Here is a 21,791-nt window from a genome sequence, read left to right as displayed (position 1 = left end):
ATCGTAGTCGGACTCAATTCGATATGACCACTAGGGTCGGAATAACAATCATCTTCTTAGTCATTACCGAAACGATGGTAACGACAGACTAGAATAAGACGGAATCAATTACGAGTTCCTTGGTAACCTTGTGACTTTCCCTGATCCAAGTGTGAGTCATGTGCTTCCAGTAGTATAGATCTCTACTACTATTCACACCTACTCATACTCGTCCCAAGTACTGTCTCGCAGTCCCCAAATCCTAAAATCATAAAACAATTTAACACATACGAATGTGTCCAATTAATCATAAAATTTTCCTAGACTCTACTAGGACTTCTTCCATGCGTATCTTCAGTCATCAATTCTACTTCAACTTGGTTGGTGATGGAAATTCCAGACGATGGAACAACTTCAAGAATTACACCAACCATTCCATCATCCTGCCAATCGAAGGTGTACTTCAGACGTACCGTACCCCTCTAAACATTCCGTTATTTTATTAGACATATTCTAAAGGCAAGATACCACTCTTACGATATCTTCCGATAGGTATCATTCACTATCATAAGCTTTTCATTTCCTCCATCTACTCAATTCTCTACGAGTCTTCACCATAACGTTTTGTACACCCAAGCAGACGTTCGGTGTACCAGGCGAGAATTTAAGATAGGAAAGCTTTATTTACGATGAACCTATAAATCTCCTTATCACTTCGAAACGTTTAGATGTTAGTTCTAATCTCGTAATCATATGCTTAGAATCCTGCACACATAAGGTTTCCAGATCCGGTCGGCAACAGACCATAGATCCGAACAAATAATAGCATATAAGGCATCCTTATAGCTATAACATAAAATATTTAACACATAAAACATTTTAGGCATCTTTCCTAAAATAAACTTATGCTCGTGCCTAAATTATGGTAGACACTCATCTCACAATCATCACTTAGCATTCTAAGTTTAAGTCTAGAAATCCTACAATTTCTTAGTTCGCTTAAACTAATGCTCTGATACCAACTGTGACATCCCCAAATTCACGGCCAGAAAAGACCGGTTTAATTTATGCTTTTGAAATAATTTCAGAGTAATCATTTGATTAAAAGTGTTGCGGAATTTATTCCCAGAAAAACATAATAAATATGTTATCAAATCATTTCCGAAGAAATGTATTTTGTTCACTTAAACCATTGGGATGTCATTGTCAATACAAAAACATAAGCATAAACAAAACTTACATTCATTTACACTAGTAATCTACTTCTGTTTTAATCTCTCAGTGTAAAGCAACTTCGTATCGATACCTGTGATACAAATAAACTGAGTGGGTCAGGCTTGGGAGCCTGGTGAGCATATAGGGTTTTGAACCCACAATAAATAATAAACTTATTGAGTTCTCAATCAACAATAAATTTATTAATTTCATCAACCAAAATAACCCTAATTACCCATTCCCATTATCCTCACTTTACGTCCCTAAAACAACTATCACAAGGGACCTAGCCTAAGGATTTTCACAAGGGATGACACCATTGCTTTGGGGGTTCCTCAGCAAGTTATGTCAAATAAAACAAATATCGGGGTGACAACATTGCTTTCCCTCAGCAAGTTATGTCAAACAATACATCCTAACATAAAACAACCAACAAGGTGACAACATTGCTTTCCTTCAGCAATTTATGTCAAATAGGCACGAAGTCACATCGTCGCCATGTGCTAGTCCATAGCTCTTATTCATCGACGGTATTTCCCACGGAAGTTTCCCCCCGCAATACATGTCAATGGGTTTTCCATACATCTGATGAACATACTTAAGGGATTTTCCCCAGCCTTACTTGCCCTAAAGGCACTCACTTTTTACGACATTCGGCCCCGTGCCGGTTTTGTCGCGAAACTTCGACAGGTCATAACTTCTTCGTTATAACTCGGATTTCGGTATTCTTTATATATCCGTAATCCTTGTCACGCCCACTACAAGTTTCTTAATAGATATCGGCTTTATCTAATATTTAATTTTGAGGCTCATTTTTTATTCTTAATTAATTAAACCCTAATAATTAAGCATAAAACACATAATTCACATAAAATTAACATAATTCCTTTTCATTACTTCAAAATGAGTTACAAAGGTTAACCTAGACCATTATGTCAATATTAATGCCTAGCCTAGAAACACGGGCGTTACATTTTGTGAACCATTTGAGGCATCACACTTGAGGTGCTAAGTTCTTAAAGGCCTAATACAACTAGCTACAACAAGAGGTATTCTTCTAACTAGTTTTTATGATTCATATACCAAATTTTGTATGCTAGTTAGCCTTCATGATTTGGAAACCAATCATGCATGTATAATTAGAGAAAACTTAGATCCAAAGCATTAGGGTTGTATGTGCACCATAAGGCTATTATAGTGCTCAAAACCCATCATAAATATCATACGCTAGCTAGCATGTACAGATAGTCATACAGATCTACAGATCACTAATCATAGCATCATCCTATACACCAGGATACCGATTTAACAGATCACTAAACATAGCATCATCCTATAACCAGGATACCGATCTAATATATCACTAACATAGCGTCATCCTATAACTAGGATACAATCCAAAAAGGGCCGGCCTTAGTGCCTTAGACCTTGTCGATATAGTGAGAAGAACTCACCTCACAATGTTGAACTAAACTGAAAAGATCAAACTCTCGAATCACAGCTCCAAACTCAAACACCTACAACCACCATAGGACCAATTCCATCAAGACCCAAATTACCAAAATACCCTTAAAGTCAAACTTGGTCAACCATGGTGAAAGTCAACAATCAACAGTTAAGGTCAACAGTCCCTGTTGACCCAACTCGTCGAGTACAGCTAGAAACTCGTCGAGTTCCTTAAGAACTCAGGAAACCGGGAAAAACCCTAACTAACTCGTCGAGTTATCTCATCAACACGCCGAGTTTATTCAGAATCTAGAAAGTGGGAAAACCCGACCCAACTCGTCGAGTTGGCTAAGCAACTCGTCGAGTTCCTTCAGCCTCTTCATAATCAGTCCTTTCCAGTCGAATCCAAAGCCCCAAACTACAGATCTAGCCTCTTAGGACTGAGATACCACGTAAAGTTGCTAACTTTACGTGCATGGAAGGCATCAAAGGAATTAAAACACTAAAACTAGGCTCAATAAGAGGTTTAGGACATGGAGGATGGCCAAAGCTTGATAAAGCTTGAGTCTTTAGGCCTAAGGGGCCTAGAGGTGTCCAGATCTGAAGTTACAACTTTGAATCATGCTCATCTTCCAAAAGTGGATCAAAAATGGGCCAAAAGACACTAAACTTCCATAGGAGAAGATATAAGAAATGGAAAGCCAAGGTAAAGACTTTTTACCTCCAAATGGTTGCTAACACAGTGCAAATGCTGGATCTTTAACCTCCTCCTTTGCTATGCACTAGTCTCTTCAAGCTTCTTCAAGAAATGCACCAAATCACCCTCTTTAAGCTCACAAACACTCAAGAAAGCAACAAAGCGCAGCTAGGGTTTCTATCTGGACGATAAGGTGGTAAAGGAGGCTAGTGAGGGGACTTAAGGTCCTTTAAATAGGGTGCAAACCCTAAAAATTAGGGTTTCCATGCACAACCTCAACTCGTCGAGTTGGGGTCCTCCAACTCATCGAGTAGGTTCCAAAACCACGCGGCTTTATTAGTTTCTACACGACGAGTTGGGGCCTCCAACTCGTCGAGTAGGTCTTATGTGATATTCAAAATCCTTAAGATTTCATACCTAGAAGTCAGGAGGTTACAATTCTCCCCCACTTGAACTAGACTTCGTCCTCAAAGTCTGCTATGGTGAACAACTCCGGATAATGCTCCCGCATCTCGGCCTCCGGCTCTTAAGTCTACTCGGATCCTCTCCGATGCTGCCACTATACCTTTACCAAAGGTACTTCCTTGTTCCTCAAGACCTTTACCTTTCTCTCCAATATAGCTATGGGACTCTCGACATAGTTCAGGCGCTCGTCCACCTGAATATCATCCAACGACACGACCGCATCCTCGTCTAATATGCACTTCCGCAACTGTAAAATGTGGAAAGTGCTGTGAATATGACTGAGCTCCTCCGGAAGATCCAGTCTATACGCCACCTTGCCAACCCTGACAATAATCCGAAAGGGTCCAATGTATTGGGACCCAATTTCCCCCTCTTCCTGAAGCGTATCACACCCTTCTAGGGTGAGACCTTCAGTAGTACCATGTCACCGACTTGAAACTCCAACTCAGATCGGCGCCGGTCGGCGTAGCTCTTTTGCCGACTCTGAGCGGTCTGCGACTGCTGCCTGATCTGCTGAATCATCTCGATAGTATGCAGAACTACCTTTGTCCGACCCATCACTCTGTAACCAACCTCGCCCCAACAGACGGGGGTACGACATCTCCGTCCATACAACAAATCATAAGGTGGAGCACCGATACTGGAATGGAAGTTGTTGTTGTAGGAGAACTCCGCAAGGGGTATGTAGGAGTCCCAACTCCCACCTAAGTCAATGACGCAGGACCGTAAAATATCCTCGAGGGTTTGAATGGTCCCCTCGCTCTGGCCGTCTTTCTGCAGATGATAAGGTCTATTGAAATGCATTCGCGTTCCCAGTTCCTTGTGGAACTTCTGCCAGAAACGGGAGGTGAACCGAACATCACGGTCTGAAACTATAGAGACCGGAACCCCATGGTGAGCAACGATCTCGCGAATATACACATCGGCCAACTTCTCGGCCGATGAGCTCTCCCGAATGGGCATAAAATGGGCACTCTTGGTCAATCGATCCACGATGACCCAAATAGCGTCGAAACCCTTTGCCGTTCTCGGCAATTTGGTGATGAAGTCCATCGTGATCTGCTCCCATTTCCACATGGGAATCTCTAGAGGCTGCATCTTGCCATGCGGCCTCTGATGCTTGGCCTTGACCATCCTGCAGGTCAAGCACCTCTCGACGTACCAATCGATATCTCTCTTCATGCACGACCACCAGTAACTCAAAATCAGATCCCGGTACATCTTGGTGGCCCCTGGGCGAATATAGAAGCGAGACTTATGAGCCTCATCTAGTACAATCTGTCTGACCCCATCAGACATCGGAACCCATACCCGACCACAACGGGTCAACAATCCCCGACTGTCCTGCACAAATCGGGTGATCTCGGCTCTAATCCTCTCAAGCTTCCGGTTCTCCTGTTGTACACCCTCAACTCGATCTTCCCTGATCAAGCTCACCGGTGGAGAATCCACTGATATCCTCATACATGTCGCTGGAATAGATGATCCAGCCGACTTGCGGCTCAGGGCGTCCGCCACAACGTTCGCTTTACCCGGATGGTAAAGGATCTCACAGTCATAATCCTTGACTACATCCAGCCACCTGCGCTGCCTCATGTTCAAGTTCGGCTGATCCATGATATGTCTCAAACTCTTGTGGTCCGTGTATATGGTACAGCGGACCCCATAGAGGTAATGTATCCAGATCTTGAGAGCGAAAACCACGACTCCCAAGTCCAAATCGTGCGTGGGATATCTCGTCTCATGCGACTTCAACTGCCGCGACGCGTAGGCTATCACTCGTCCTCTCTGCATGAGGACCGCTCCCAGTCCTGTGATGGATGCATCAATGAACACTACAAAATCCTCAACTCCCTCCTAGAGAGTCAATACTGGAGCCTTGCAAAGTCGCTGTTTGAGGGTCTCAAATGCCCTCTGCTGCTCAGGGCCCCACCGGAAATCCACCACCTTCCTCGTCAGACGAGTGAGGGGTACTACAATCTTGGAGAAATCCCGTATGAATCTTCGGTAGTACCTTGCCAATCCCAAGAAGCTCCTGATATCCGAGGGAGATTTAGGGACGTCCCACTGCATAACCGCCTCGATCTTGGCCGGATCGACCAAAATCCCCTCCTGGTTAACGAGGTGTCCAAGGAACTGAACCTCTTGCAACCAAAACTCGTACTTCGAGAACTTGGCATACAACCGTTCTTGCCTCAGAACTCCCAACAGCTCGTGGAGATGCTCCTCATGGTGCTCTCTGGTCTTGGAATACACCAAGATATCATCTATGAACACGATAACCAAGTGATCGAGCATCAGTCTGCATACCCGATTCATCAGGTCCATAAATACCGTCGGCGCATTGGTGAGCCCAAACGGCATCACCACGAGCTCGTAATGTCCATAACGAGTCCGGAACGCAGTCTTCTCCACGTCCTCCTCTCTCACCCTGACCTGATGGTACCCGGACCTCAAGTCTATCTTGGAGAACCAAGATGCTCCCTGTAGCTGATCAAAAATATCATCAATTTGTGGTAGTGGATAACGGTTCTTCACCGTTAACTTGTTCAGCTCCTGGTAATCAATGCACATCCGGTGTGAACCATCCTTCTTCTTGACGAAGAGAATCAGTGCTCCCCACGGAGAACTGCTCGGACGAATGAACTTCTTGCCTAGCATCTCCTGCTGCTGAGATGACTGCTCCTGCATCTCAGGTGGTGTCAATCAGTATGGCGCCTTGGCGATAGGGGCCGCACCTGGCACAAGGTTGATCCTGAACTCGACCTGCCTCTCCGGAGGCACTCCGGGTAATTCCTCCGAAAACACATCAGCAAACTCCCTGACGACTGGAACCTATGAAACCAAGACTTGATCCCTGACCTGCGTATCCACCACATACGCTAGATAACCCGCACACCCGTGCTGAATATACTGCCGAGCCCTAGCGGCCGAACAGAACCCTGAACCTAAACTGGTGCCCTTACCGTAGATAACCAGTTCTCCCCCGCTGGGGGTTCGAACTACCACACGCTGACCCTCGCAGTCGATCATGGCACCGAATCGACTCAGCCAGTCCATACCCATTATCACACAAACTTCCCCCATGGGAATCGGAATCAAGTCAATCGGGAAGGATACCCCGAAGATCTCCAGAACGCAACCCCGATAGACTGAAGAAGCAGAAATCCCGTGTTCGTTGGCGATGGAGACTTGCAACGGACACTCTAGCTTTCCTAAGGGCAAACCGAACTCCCTACTAAATGACTGCGAGATAAAAGACCGAATTGCCCTCGAGTCAAACAATACCAGAGTAGGTAAGGAGTTCACTAAGAATGTACCTAATATAGGTACAAACACATAAGCAATAAACATATATAATCAATAAGATAAATGATAGAAACATACCAGCCACCACATCTGGTGCTGTCCTAGCCTCCTCGGCTGTGAGCTAGAGGGCACGTCCCCGAGCCCTCGGGGGCTCTGCTCTACCCTGACTCCCATCAGTAATCCTCAGTGTAGCTGGCGCGGGAGCCTGCATCGGCTTAGCGGCGAGCAACGGACAGTTAGTCTTCACATGACCAATCTGATCGCAATGGTAACAGATCATCATATCCTGAGTCGGGGCTAACTGATGGCAATCCCTCGCAAAGTGCCCCTCCTTGCCACATTTGCGGCACCCACTACCTGATCGACAAACTCCTGAATGACCCTTCCCGTACTTTCTGTTGGATTAATGTCTAAGTCCATAACTATAATTGGTAAGACTTGACCCGACCCGGCATGGTCCATTTGGGTTACATGGCATCATGCATTTGGATAGACTATAATGAGAGAAATAACACTTAAGGTTGGTTAATATATTATAAGTTCTAATATATTAATAAGGTTATTTAATTAGTATTGATCAAGAATTAATTTGGAATTAATTAAGTGATCAAAAGGAGACTAATTAAATATATGGGTTGATTGTGTAAATCATTCATTCTTATATATGTGGGCTTGTGATCCAAGATTCCTTATGTTGGACTAAGTCCATGGGGTGACCCATGGATACTCCATGGAGGTTAAAATCCATGGAGCATAAGGAATGGGTAAAGTTATGAGTTACATGGTGTAACCCTAATAGCCACCATATAAAAGAATCCCATGGCTCAAGAAATCGTGCACTAATGTGTGAGTGTGAGGGCTAGACGATTTCAAGGAGTGTTCAAGTTTCTCTCAAGTTATTCCAAGTGTATTTGGTGTTGTGTGAACCATTTGAGGTGTCACACTTGGGGCACTAGGCACTCAAGCTTCATGAAGACATTCTACATCAAAGAGGTATGTATTCTATCTTGTTATATTTATTATTTTGTATGCTAGATTAGGATAATACCTTGGATGTTCATATTATATGTATAATAGAGAAAACATAGATCCAAGGTATTTAGGGTTGCATGTACACTTAGGAGTGTTAGAATGCTCATAACCCAACAGTGGTATCAGAGCCTAGGCTTGTTTTCTTGTTATACTTGCAAAAGTAGCTGAAAAAATCGAGTTGGATGCATATATTCGATTGTTTTGGCTGGAATTGGACTAGGAACATTACCCTAAGATGTTTTTGGACTTATAAACTTGTTTTTGATGTGGTAATGTTCATGCTAATCCAATTTCTAAGATAATTGTCATAATTTCAAGATTTGTATTAGTTTGTATGTTCATGCTAATTTCTTGAAGATTGATGATTTGAATTATCTTGTTCTTATGAGGTTCTTAGATTAATAGAAAAGTTGTGTGAAATAGTTGTTTTCAATCCATTTTAATCTAAGAGTTGATTCCAAAGTGTGTTTTTGTAACTTGTCCTCAAGTTATATGAAAAGTCACATTTAAGAATCATAAAACTCATAAAAGTTGGCAAAGGTTACAAAATGAAGAGTCTAGTTCTAATTAAATGGTTTTATGACTCCATAACTTGTCCTCAAGTTATGGAGGTTCAAGAGTCTCTTCAATAAATTAAAAAAAAGTGTAACCTTAATTAGTTCCATAAGTTACAATAAAAAAAAAGTTATTTTTTTTATTAATTAGTTTAAAGTCTTCCATAACTTGTCCTCAAGTTATGGAACTTGAAGAGTTTTTTTTTTTTTTTTTTTTTTTTTTTTTTTTTAATTAAAACTACTTTAAACTCATAAGTTATGGAATTAATTAGTTTTGAATAGTTTCAAAACTTGCCCTCAAGTTTTGGAATTTGAAAAGTTTTCACTTATGAATACTTTAATTCCAAGTTAGCCCTTAGAATTTTAAAAGTTAAAATTCAACCCTTATACTTTATAATATTATAAGTTAATAATATTTATATATATGTATAAGAGTAAAGTCAGTCTTACCGTTAGTAGACCTCATTTACGAAGCCGGTCTATAAGGGGGTATAAGGTTACTGCCTATAAAATGGCAGTTTAATGGGTGTCCACTCTCACCCACCGCTTCCTTGACTGGTGGAGGGTCGTTAGCCGAACGGGTAGGACAAGGACTATAATTCTCCTTTCATTAAAAGTATTAATGATAAATACTAAGTAACTAAACTCTTATTAATACCCAATCTTAGTTACTTAGGAAAATGTGAATTTGGTGCTAACCCATGAAATTGCACTTTGCACTTTGCCAAAGTCGTTAGTGGAGCGTGTGTGGTTAACCGACACACTAACCTGGACTTAACAAGGTAGGCAAAGGGTAACTTAATATTTATCATAGTATCGGTGGAGCGTGTGTGGTTAACCGGCACACTGATTAAGGGGTAAATATTAAGGGTACCAAGTATATTTGCATGGTTATTCACACCTTGTTTTGTGATCCTCGGCATCCCAGTCACAAAACCTGAAGGGCACACTCGAGATTGAAACATGCCTTTGAACAGTTCAATGAATCTCAAAGATCTAGGACTTTCAAATCCAATTAAAACCTAATAAATTATTTCGTTTTTCATGATGGAAATTGGTGAATCGTCATTCACCTACCTTCAAATATTTTATAGCTTGGATTACGGCATCCCTCTTCTAAGTTATAAAATAGTTTGTTGGGTCCTAGCCTTAATATTTCATATTGGGTGTCATATTAAGGACTTTAAATCAACTATCTTGAATATCTCCCAAAAAGATGTCTGGTCTAGACATTTATGATCTTCCCAAATCTCTTGAAACAAGCTTTCCTAAATGAAGATGATGTCCCATGGATATCATACTTCTGTCACCTCCTCCAATTATTCTCCCTAACCCACAAGTTCCTAAAAAGTTTAAGGTCACTCAAGTCCTATTGGCAAGGCAAGGTCTAGGTGTGATCACATCTTGGAGATGTAGTCACATATTGACAAGCCGGGAGAGTTGGGTGTCAAAGTCTTGAGAAAGTTGGTGGCTCAACTACTTTCTAAGTCACATAGTGAGTTCTTTTGGGAATCCTATGAAACAGACTAAGACAAGACCCTTAATGATCTTATCTATTTGCTAAGATCAACTTCCTAAAACGCTATGGACATTGACAATGATGACATTGGATATCCAGTAAAGCTCTCTCTTCCCAATGGAAAGGGATCGGCCATAGTCAACTCGGTTGACCCAATGGTAAAGAGAGAGGCAAAGTCTGAGATAATCCGATTATCAAGGGTCCATAGGTAACTATTGCCAAAGGAAGGGGCATTGGTTACGAAGCTGCCAAATTTACCTAAGGATGTTAAAGTCAATAAGTTTGGCTCTACTTCAGGTAAAGTCCATTGTCTAACTCTATTAAGTACATGCTGATTCTGATCGCGAAGATGGATTTCAATCGCATGGTTCGGTGATCAGAATTTTGGGCTATTACTTAAGAGTTATGATATTTATATTGCTTAGGAATAGATAACAACAAGGTTTTCATATGGATTGTAAGGATAAGTTTTTCCGCAAAGTTTTAAAATAAAAGAAAAAGGTTTTGATTTTATTTATTTTAAGTATCCTTACAATGGCATTTGTGAAAAGTTGTTGCTTATAAGATTCCATTGATAGCAATATTGGAAAAATGGATTTGATTCTTTCGGTTGTGGTAGTGTCTAATATTACCAAATAAGGAAAGATTCTCATCACCCAAGGTTCAATTGGACCGAAACTTGGAATCATGCAAGTTGTACAGTATGATGAATGAGAACTTTCAGCTTGGAAAATTAAGACTAATTCCTTATGTGAATAAGGAAAGGACTAAGGGATCGAGTACACATTCTTGTGCACTGGTCAAGTCCACCACAAAAGATCAAGAAGACTATTCGTCATGATTTACTTAAGTTCAGTAAATATGGTTATACTTATAAGTTTAAGTGTAAGTCTGTAGCATTGGAGAAGTTTCAATGTGAGACAGAACGAATAAGAAGAATCAAAGTATGGCAGAAAGATAAAAGTTTCTCAAATCTGAAAAGATGGGAGAGTACTTTAGTATCATGTTTATGATCATCTTAATGATTAAGATACCATATCACAATTGGTCCTCTAAAGTCATCTTAGTGCATTCTTATGACTAAGAAGAGGAGTCATGAATTGTTGAAATGGTTAAATAAAAAAGATGAGTCATACTTCGTTCCAAAACAATTCTTAGAGTCATACTCCAAGATTGTAACTTGAGTGACATATCTTAAAGAGGGTTTGTTAACACTAGTTAAATGTAAGAGTAAAAGGTTATCTACTCTTGTACATTTGAAATTGGTAAGTTGTGATGTTTTGGATAAAACAGAGACCAACTTAGGCCAATTGTGTAAAGTGTTAGTCTTGATAAAGAATCCGCACTATCTCTTGAATATTTGACAAGGGAGTCTTATATGTCAAGAGGACAGTGGGAGTCTTAAAGCTCTTGAAAGTTTCAAGACTTAATCAAGAATAAAACCTAAAGTCCTTCACTAGCACACGACTTGAGGTTTATAACCTATCGTGTTGAAATTTTTGTGCCTATTCAAGTTGGCTTTGCATAGGAGTTCTGAGAGTTCTCAATTGGTTGCACAACTACTTGGAAGCAATGGCAGGCACCTGAGCTGCCAAATGGCAAGAATTTAAGATTGCACAAGTTTAATCAATATGAGTTTGGATTTGTCACTAACCTTGTCTTGTGATTATGGTTTTGACAAATTCACATGGATAAGAACACATACACTATTAAATCTAAGTGTCATAAGGTTTCTCTCCGATTCATGAAAATGATGGTGAGGAAACACTTTCACTAAATAGATTTTAGCTAGATAGCAATTGTGATATTTGCATTCTCAAAGTCGTTAGTGGAGCGTGTGTGGTTTACCGGCACACTAACATGGACTTGTGAGAAGTGGCAAAGGTCTAGACAATTAAGACTATGATTAAGGCATCCCTTTTTCATAGTTCTAAAATTGTTTAGACATACATGTGAGCTATCTAAGAGAGGTGTATGATTTTGATAAAGTTTTATCAAAACAATCTAGTATCAGAAATCTGAACTTTGGTAAGAAAGTCAGCTGATTTCTGAGTACATGTCAAAGCTAGTGGGAGCATAAGTGTTATGCTAATAATCATCATGTTAGTGGGAGCATGATAATTATGACAAAGGTTGCAAGTTAGCAATGTTAATTATAGAAAACAAAAGTTTCAATTCGTGAGGTTGCAGGGGTTGAAAAAGTTGTTTTGCTATAATTAAGGGAGAGGAAATTATACTTCATTTCAATTCTAAAAGCTTAGATTGAGATTTTAATCGTATTTAATCAAGGATATATATATGAATTTCATGTTGGAATGGCTCAACATAAGGAAATTCTATATATGGGTCCATTATTTGCGTTCTAAAATTCGATTATGATTACGGCATCCCTTTTCATAATCTGAATTTTGAGAACTTGGCAAATTGAAATGGAAATATTATAGCAAAAGACTGGTTTAGTCTTTATGTGAGACATCATGAATCGTGTCCCATATGCTTCGGATATAGGATCGATTACATGTGCTATACTCATCCTTTCTAAAATTTTCCAAATGCCTGGGGCATTATGAAGGGAAAAGGTCTGGAATTGGATATGACTAAAATGATTAAGCAATTGTCGAGGACAATCTAAGGTTTACCAAAGATTGGTTGCTCAAGGACAGTTGGAAGTATAATGTTAAATCTGGAAGGACCATATTGACATAATCTGTAAGGAGGCAACTCTTGTTCAGAAGTGATAGTCAAAATGGAATATGGAAATGTTTCAAAGTTAGAAATTATTCAATCTGTGTAAGATTAGGAAACTTAATGAAAGAAGGATGTTTCCAAGGAGCTGATCTCCTTTGGAATGCTCTGTAATGATTGTTGTCAAGTCTTTCTGACTTTGTGCATAATCATTAAGAGGATCAATGCATATAAGTTTAGAATCTAACAGATTTCAGTAAATGGTATGAATTTGGAATTCTTGCATTTGCAGTAAGGATTTGGGACTGTGAAAAGAGGATCATTGGAGTGATGTTCAATTGATCTATTTTACAAAGTAAAGATCATAGACAAACATAGTATGCATACTTGGTGTATGGCATGACTAGTGTTTAGAAAACATAGTGTACATGCTTGGAGCATGGGACAACTATTGTTTTAAATTCAAGTATAAAGTTGATAAAACCGAAACAATGAATAATGAGTAATCAGTATGGTGATAAATAAAAGTGTTTATTTATATTCATAGGGTTTGATACCATATTTGATTCATTTATTCTTGTGTTTCACTTTGCATGTTTTGACTTCCAGAATAACTAAGTCGCTCTTCCTGAATGATTAAGTTATTCAAACCATCCACAGTCGGTCATATATTGGAAGTAGATATGAATCAAGACTGTCATGAGTTGGTTTGTAGAGGTCCAAGTTGGTGGACAAAGTGGTGCTACAACACTCATGAGTGCTAATAAGTTCTGAGTATTGGATTCAAACCGCGCTCATTTGAACCACTTCATGGATTTTATCACGAGTGATCATGAGACGATAATATCTTATATTCTTAAAACCTAGAGATATGAGTTGTTACTATGAGTTGGTTATACATTGATTGCACGAAAACGCATTGGTAACTCGATGTTATAAAACGTGCCTTTGTGTATGATTCAACAAGTAGTAGAACAAGCCATATGAGTCGAAGTTTATCCATTCCTTTTACCTTCGGGATAAAAGCAATATCTGTGGGCCCCTCGATGATTTAAAGATGATACATGTGAGTGCTTGGCCAAGCCAGGACTGATTTGATTTGTTCAATCAGCCAGTCATCATGAATCGAAAATCGGGAAACAACAAATGGACAGAGAGAATGATTGATAATCCATGTCTCATTCCATATGATATCTAGAATGGAGGAATATATGATCCCTTATCTAATGGACAAGTCATTGACAAAGGTCAGAGTTCATCGACAAGGTCAGAGTTCGACAGAAGCTTTTGAGAGCCACGATTGCTGATCGGTTCCTGAAGTCATACGCAATAATAGTTTTAGACTTATCCAAGTGGGAGACTGTTGGATTAATGTCTAAGTCCATAACTATAATTGGTAAGACTTGACCCGACCCGGCATGGTCCATTTGGGTTGCATGGCATCATGCATTTGGATAGACTATAATGAGAGAAATAACACTTAAGGTTGGTTAATATATTATAAGTTCTAATATATTAATAAGGTTATTTAATTAGTATTGATCAAGAATTAATTTGGAATTAATTAAGTGATCAAAAGGAGACTAATTAAATATATGGGTTGATTGTGTAAATCATTCATTCTTATATATGTGGGCTTGTGATCCAAGATTCCTTATGTTGGACTAAGTCCATGGGGTGACCCATGGATACTCCATGGAGGTTAAAATCCATGGAGCATAAGGAATGGGTAAAGTTATGAGTTACATGGTGTAACCCTAATAGCCACCATATAAAAGAATCCCATGGCTCAAGAAATCATGCACTAATGTGTGAGTGTGAGGGCTAGACGATTTCAAGGAGTGTTCAAGTTTCTCTCAAGTTATTCCAAGTGTATTTGGTGTTGTGTGAACCATTTGAGGTGTCACACTTGGGGCACTAGGAACTCAAGCTTCATGAAGACATTCTACATCAAAGAGGTAGGTATTCTATCTTGTTATATTTATTATTTTGTATGCTAGATTAGGATAATAACTTGGATGTTCATAATTGTATGTATAATAGAGAAAACATAGATCCAAGGTATTTAGGGTTGCATGTACACTTAGGAGTGTTAGAATGCTCATAACCCAACACTTTCCACAAGTACGGTCGCGCTGACCTCCAGATCTAGAATCAGCGCTCTTGGACCGCTTCGGCGCCGACTGTGACTGTGTCGTGGCCTGCCTCTTCTCTCTCAGCTATAACTCAATCTCATGCTTACGCCGCCTAGCGGCCTCCTGCAACTCCAGTAGTGTATCACAGCGCTGGGTAGCAACAAACTGTCTAATTTCAGTCTTAAGCATGCTCAGATAACGTGTCATCTGAGCTTGCTCTATAGCAAACTCCGGGCAGAACATCGCCCTCTTTGTAAACATACGGGTGATCTCCGTCACCGACTCCAATCCCTGTCTCAAATCCAAAAACTCTTGTGCCAGCCGCTCTCGCTCAACCCACGAAATATAGCGAGCACAGAACATCTCCCTGAACTGATCCCAAGTAACCTCCGCTCGCCGCTCATCAGAATATGACCCCGTCATCAATCTCCACCAGTCCTTTGCTCTGGACCTTAGCAGGTTCAGAGCACACCCGACCTTCTGGTCAGTAGGACATGAGCATGTGAAGAAACATCCCTCCATGTCAAATAGCCACCTCATGGATATGATCAGGTCCTGAATGTCATCGAAAGTCGGGGGCTTCGTGTTATCGAAGTCCTGATACTGGAAAGCCCGACTGGCCCACTACATGCAGCTGCTACGACTGCGGAAGCTGCAGCGGCAGCCGTCTCAGCAAGGGCTGCATAACGCTCATCGAAGTACTCAACCATAACAGTCTTAATCGATCCAACATCTCCGGCAACTGAGCCCGGAACAGTGTAGCAACCTCATCGTGCAGGATCTCCCTAATCCTGGCATCCAACTCATCTGGTCTCATCTGACCAATGGTCTCGGGCACTGCCGATCCACCCTGACTGCCCTCTCCTGATCCCGATCCAGATCCGGTCACAAATTGCCTCGTAACCACCATGCTGAAAATATATCATGAAGATATCAGACATTCCATATAATAACGGGGAACTAACTCCCAACAAAGCCCTAGGGTTTGTGACTTCCTTGCTACGCATATGGGTCCTGTGCTTTCAGTAGTACGTGCCCATACTACCTTCCACACCTACCCATATTTGTCTCAAGTATCATCACAACACCCTAAACATATATATAAACATAGGCAAGCGCTCAATCCTCACTCCCAGAGGAAGGCTAAATATCTCATAACTGGCCGACTAACCCCACGCAACTCATCCATGAAACTTCCACCAACCCTGCAGCACTCGTGTATGCTAGCCATACATAACACTGGACCCTATATACATTCAAATATCTGATCCTACCCTAAGCCCTTCATCAGACAAGAACAGGAAATAAGGCCAAACCAAACATTATCAGGCTATAAGATCTTAGTTATATACAACCATGATGCATACACTAAGCAACTACAGTAATGATGTCAATTTCATATAAGGAAAACCCTAGGCTATCAGGCATCATATAATCAGGAAATTCTATCATGCAATTCCTGAAGATCCCTAGCCTAGTACTAGCATGTTGTTCTAACATATCACATAATCAAATAATTTGTAAGGTATTTTGGGGTCTATTTACTGGCTCCGGCTGATCGTACACTTCGCATCCTCCTTTAATATTTTAAAAACCATTTGAAAATAATTTTAAAAATCTTGTCCTTAGTTTGAGACTGGATTTGCACGAGTGTTCCTCCAATTCACTCAAACCAAGGCTCTGATACCAAATTGTAACATCCATAAAATTCAAGCCAATTTAAAATTTTTTCAAGCATTCAAAAACCATTAGTTATTACAAAAATGTTTTCAAAATAGTTTCATATTAGAGAATCCTAGAAATCCAAATCATAAAATGTGAGGAGGTGCACGATCAAGCCTTCGCCTTCCCGCGATCATCTGAAGTACCTGAAATAAAATCCAAAAATGTAATCCTGGAGCATAGCGAGTTCCCCCAAAATATCAACGCCATATAAACCAGATCAATATCATAACAAACAAACAGCATGCATATAGAGTCTTTAGTATGACTGGACCGCCCGCACCGGGCCTTCAGTCTATTTGGCCCACTCTCAGAGTCTTCAGTATGACTGGACCGCCTGCACCGGGCCTTCAGTCTATCTGGCCCACTCTCAGAACCTTCATCATGTCTGGTCCGCCCTCCCGGGCCTTCAACGACCATTCTCCAGGCCTTCAGCCTAACTAGTATGCCCTGATGGGTCTGCAGTCTATTCGGGCCGCCTTAGGTATGTTGGCCTAGAGCACAAAGCAGGACCGCCTCAACCCACCCGCAATCACACAATCAACACATAAATATCATATGCTAGATAGCATGTACATATAGTCATACAGATCTACAGATCACTAATCATAGCATTATCCTATATACCAACATACCAATCTAACAGATCACTAAACATAGCATCATCCTATAACCAGGATACCGATCTAACAGATCACTAACATAACATCATCCTATAACCAGGATACAATTCAAAAAGGGCCGGCCTTGGTGCCTTAGACCTTATTGATATAGTGAGAAGAAGTCACCTCACAATGTCAAACTAAACTGAAAAGATCAAGCTCTCGAATCACAGCTCCAAACTCAAACACCTACAACCACCATAGGACCAATTCCATCAAGACCCAAATTACCAAAATACCCTTAAAGTCAAACTTGGTCAACCATGGTCAAAGTCAACAGTCAATGGTCAACAGTACATGTTGACCCAACTCGTCGAGTGCAGCTAGCAACTCATCGAGTTCCTTAAGAACTCAGGTAACCGGGAAAAACCCTAACTAACTCATCGAGTTATCTCATCAACTCACCGAGTTTATTCAGAATCCAGAAAGCGGGAAAACCCGACCCAACTCGTCGAGTTCCTTCATCCTTTTCATAATCAGTCCTTTCCAGTCAAATCCAAAGCCCCAAACTACAGATCTAGCCTCTTAGGACTGAGATACCGCATAAAATTTCTAACTTTACGTGCATGCAAGGCATCAAAGGGATTAAAACACTAAAAATAGGCTCAATAAGAGGTTTAGGACATGGATGATGGCCAAACCTTGATAAAGCTTGAGTCTTTAGGCCTAAGGGGCCTAGAGGTGTCCAGATATGAAGTTACAACTTCGAATCATGCTCATCTTCCAAAAGTGGATCCAAAATGGGCCAAAAGACACTAAACTTCCATAGGAGAAGATCTAAGAAATGGAAAACCAAGGTAAAGAGTTTTTACCTCCAAATGGTTGGTAACACAGTGCAAATGCCGGATCTACAACCTCCTCCTTTGGTTATGCACTAGTCTCTTCAAGCTTCTTTAGTTGGGTTCACCGATCATGACATCTGGCCAACAGGGACGGAGAAGCTCCCGTTTACATTGATCGGTCATGATGGGGAAACACAAATAACAAGGGTGCTCGAATTCTCGGTCGTTGATCGACCGGCTGAACACAATATTTTACTAGGCCGGCTAACACTTTTCCAGCTACAAGCAATTCCGTATACTCTCCACGGTATTCTCAAATTCAGTACGAGTTACGGGTCGGCAACGGTACTGGAAACCAAGCCAGATGCCGGACGCGGCGGTCAATGAGAAACAAAACAACAAACCCAATTACGTCAAAGTGAAAGTTGCCAGAAGGCAGAAGATCCACACCGGAGAACTGCAACAGCACGAGCACTGAACCACGAGTCCAGGAAAAGGCAAAGAGATGTATTCAGCCGGCTCACAACACCTCTCCCACATAATAAAAGAAGCGTTGGCCTAAGGATGGATCATCCAGAGTATGAAGCGAAAATCGCAAAGCAGAGATGTGCCCACTCGCAGGCAAGGGCACCAGCCTGGCCCACAATCGTTGGACGTGTCATGCCCAGCCAAAGAGCAATTCAGGATTCAAAGCACATTTTGGCCGGTGTCGAACTAGAACCAAAATCTTGTGGAATGAAGGAGCTAAGCACCAGGAGCACCAAAACTAGAGTCAGAGTGCCACTCATTCTACCACACAAGCCTTCCAGCTACAAGCAATTTCGATAGGAGCGCTGGAAGGCACGGGTGGTACTCTCATCAGGTCGTGGGCAGGTGCTTCCCACGGTTGCCTCATGCACTGTGTCGATAATAAGGGAAAGTTCAAGCACCTCTAAAGCATGAACAACGAAACTTAACTCTCTCATGCTGGGTGCCGATGGTGGAAACGAGAGGAAACCACAACTTATCGAGAAGCACTTGCAGCAGATGAAGAAAAGAGACACAACTGCAACGTGGTATCCATAGCAGAGCACTCAATCAAAAATAAAGCGGAGGCTTAGAAAAAGGAGTATGGTCAAACTACGCATAGGATAACCATACTCCAGGTGCCGAAGCGAAGACCGGGCATACGTCCTGATACGTAGACATTCAGGGTCTATTGTTTCATGTCTTTCTTTTTCTTTCTAGAAATAACATAACTTGCATTTTAAAAGAGCCTTCAAGAATTCTGTTTAACCAATTGAAAAAACACAAAGTATAGAGGTTGTGCATATTTTCCAAGTAGCAACAACGACTGATCACCTACGCTACTTGAGCAAAATCTATGCAAGGATGCAATCGTAGGTCTTAAAAGAGTCATAATATTTACCTACAATGTGCCAATAATATCTCAGAGCTAAGAATTTATAAATCCTAGTTAATGGCACAGTTAAAGGGGTTCTAAAAGATTCATAACCTTTCCCCTGATAATTGAACAGTAAAAGGCCTTGAGGTGACGATCTCGGCCAGCATACAGGCAGCTAAACCTCAAAGTATGGTCAAGAAAATTGACCAACATTTCTTGACTTAACATAAAAAATCCTGATTACGACATACAAATAAGTGAAATATAAGTCAGTAGTAGCGGTTAGACGACGTTTGAATCACACATTAACCGATTAATACAACCCCTAGAACAAAGGGTCGTGCCGAAAAGAGTTACAGTAGAAGCGTCGAACAGCCCGTCCTTAAGGATACCACAGGACAATTCAAAATATGTGTATACATATAAAACAAAAAAAGGGGGAAGAAAACACTTTCATGCCAAATACAAAGCAAAACGCACAGTTTATGGTTATTAACAACCGGTGTTTTTCACTATACACATAATACATAAAAATGCAACTACATTACAGAATGAACAGAAGGGACAAACACAAATCAATCCTTGGAGTTTGAGGAAGAGCCTCCCAAACTCGGCCTGCGACAAAACTGGCGGAAGCTGTCATAATCTAGCTCCCCTAAGAGAAAGAGGCCCGCAAAATCCGTCTCGGCAAGGGACGATAGAGCAGTATCCACCTCTTCGGTCCTTCTCGCGACATGACCAGGATCTGGGGCTTTAAGTTCACCGGAAATTATGGAACAACCACCTAGTTGCTTCCCCTTTTCAAACCCAAGCGCCTCACACGCCTTACGAACACCCTGAATCCCGCTGGCAAATTCCATGTTCTCGATAACTTTGTCAATTACGCGAACCACCCCTTCTCCAGCATCCATTTCAAACCACCTCGGGCAACAGCACCATCAACACGAGAACGGGCCAGTTGACGTTTGCACCTGGCCAACTCACTCGCTAGCACACCCTTCTCCCGAGTAAGAGAACTCACTTGGCTTTCAAGGCGCTCTGTTTGGTCTTCCAAAGTGGCCACATTATCTTCTAAAGTTCCCTTCTCGTAGGCCACAATACAATTCTGCTCAGAAAGGATTTGGCGCTCAGCCTACGAATCACGGAGTTCCTCCCTTATGCTTGCATGGCACCTTGCATAGTTTTCAACTGTGTTTCATTCACGCCAGCGCGACAAACCCGATCGACGGCAACAACCATAAGGGCAGAAGTCTGAGTCGCGTCATAACAAAGGCCACCAGCGATACCCGCGCTTGATTGGCCCGCAAGCAAATTCATTGTAGCTAGGGGTGAGCACAGCTAATCCACTCCTGGGCGGCGATGTCTTCCGATAGTAAGGAATCCCTAGTAATCACCCAGCCCGGAGCATAGGCCTCGAAAAATAAGGAGTGAGAAGAAGTTCCTATTTCATCAACCATGGAAGGCTTGTCCGACTGGTAAGAACCTGCAGGTGAGCCCGGTGCACCCCCAAACACGAAGCCGGAACCAAGACCAACTGAAAGTGAACCAGTAAACGGCGAAGGCGGTGTCATTAAAGAACTATGCACCACCACCCTCTCTTTCTGTTCAAGTATAGAAAACTTATCACCAAGAGCATCCCCGATACCACCAAGAAGCTGGTTCATGGACACAGTCTTGCGCACCTTACGAGGACAGAAGCCCACATCATCGGATTCAGTCTCCTTGTCTGACGATGGCACCACATGAAAACTTCGTCTTTTCTAAATAGGGGCATTACCTTTTTCTGCCTGTACCCCCGCAGGCAAACCAGAAGAAGCCGAAACCGGTAAACGAACAGGAGAAACGACCCCACCGGCCGGCCGGGAAGGCGAAGCAGGTCCGCTAGAACCATCATTTCTCCCTTCTACCCAGAGCAATCCAGCGAGCTCTCGCATGTGTTTTTCAGACACGGGAGGGGGAAGAGCCTCTACAAGATCGATCTCCCGGTGGCAAAGCCTACCTCGATAGTGACCACGCATGGCCATCTCCAAAGAAATCTCGGCTTCAGCACCTGTGAAAAAAAACGCCAAGAATAAGACCTCACAAGCCAATAGGATACCCTATTCTCATTCTTTCTTCTTTTTAGAAAAAGGGGGGAGAAGGAGATGAGTTAATACCGCATCTCACGACGAACAACTGCACCATCTTCCCACGAGCCCTCCAGGC

Source organism: Lactuca virosa, chromosome 7 (genome assembly GCF_052849685.1).
Source record: "Lactuca virosa cultivar CGN04683 chromosome 7, Lactuca_virosa_CGN04683_v6, whole genome shotgun sequence".
Lineage (NCBI taxonomy): Eukaryota > Viridiplantae > Streptophyta > Magnoliopsida > Asterales > Asteraceae > Lactuca > Lactuca virosa.
The sequence above is the reverse complement of the archived record's forward strand: the minus strand, read 5'-3'. Positions refer to the sequence as shown.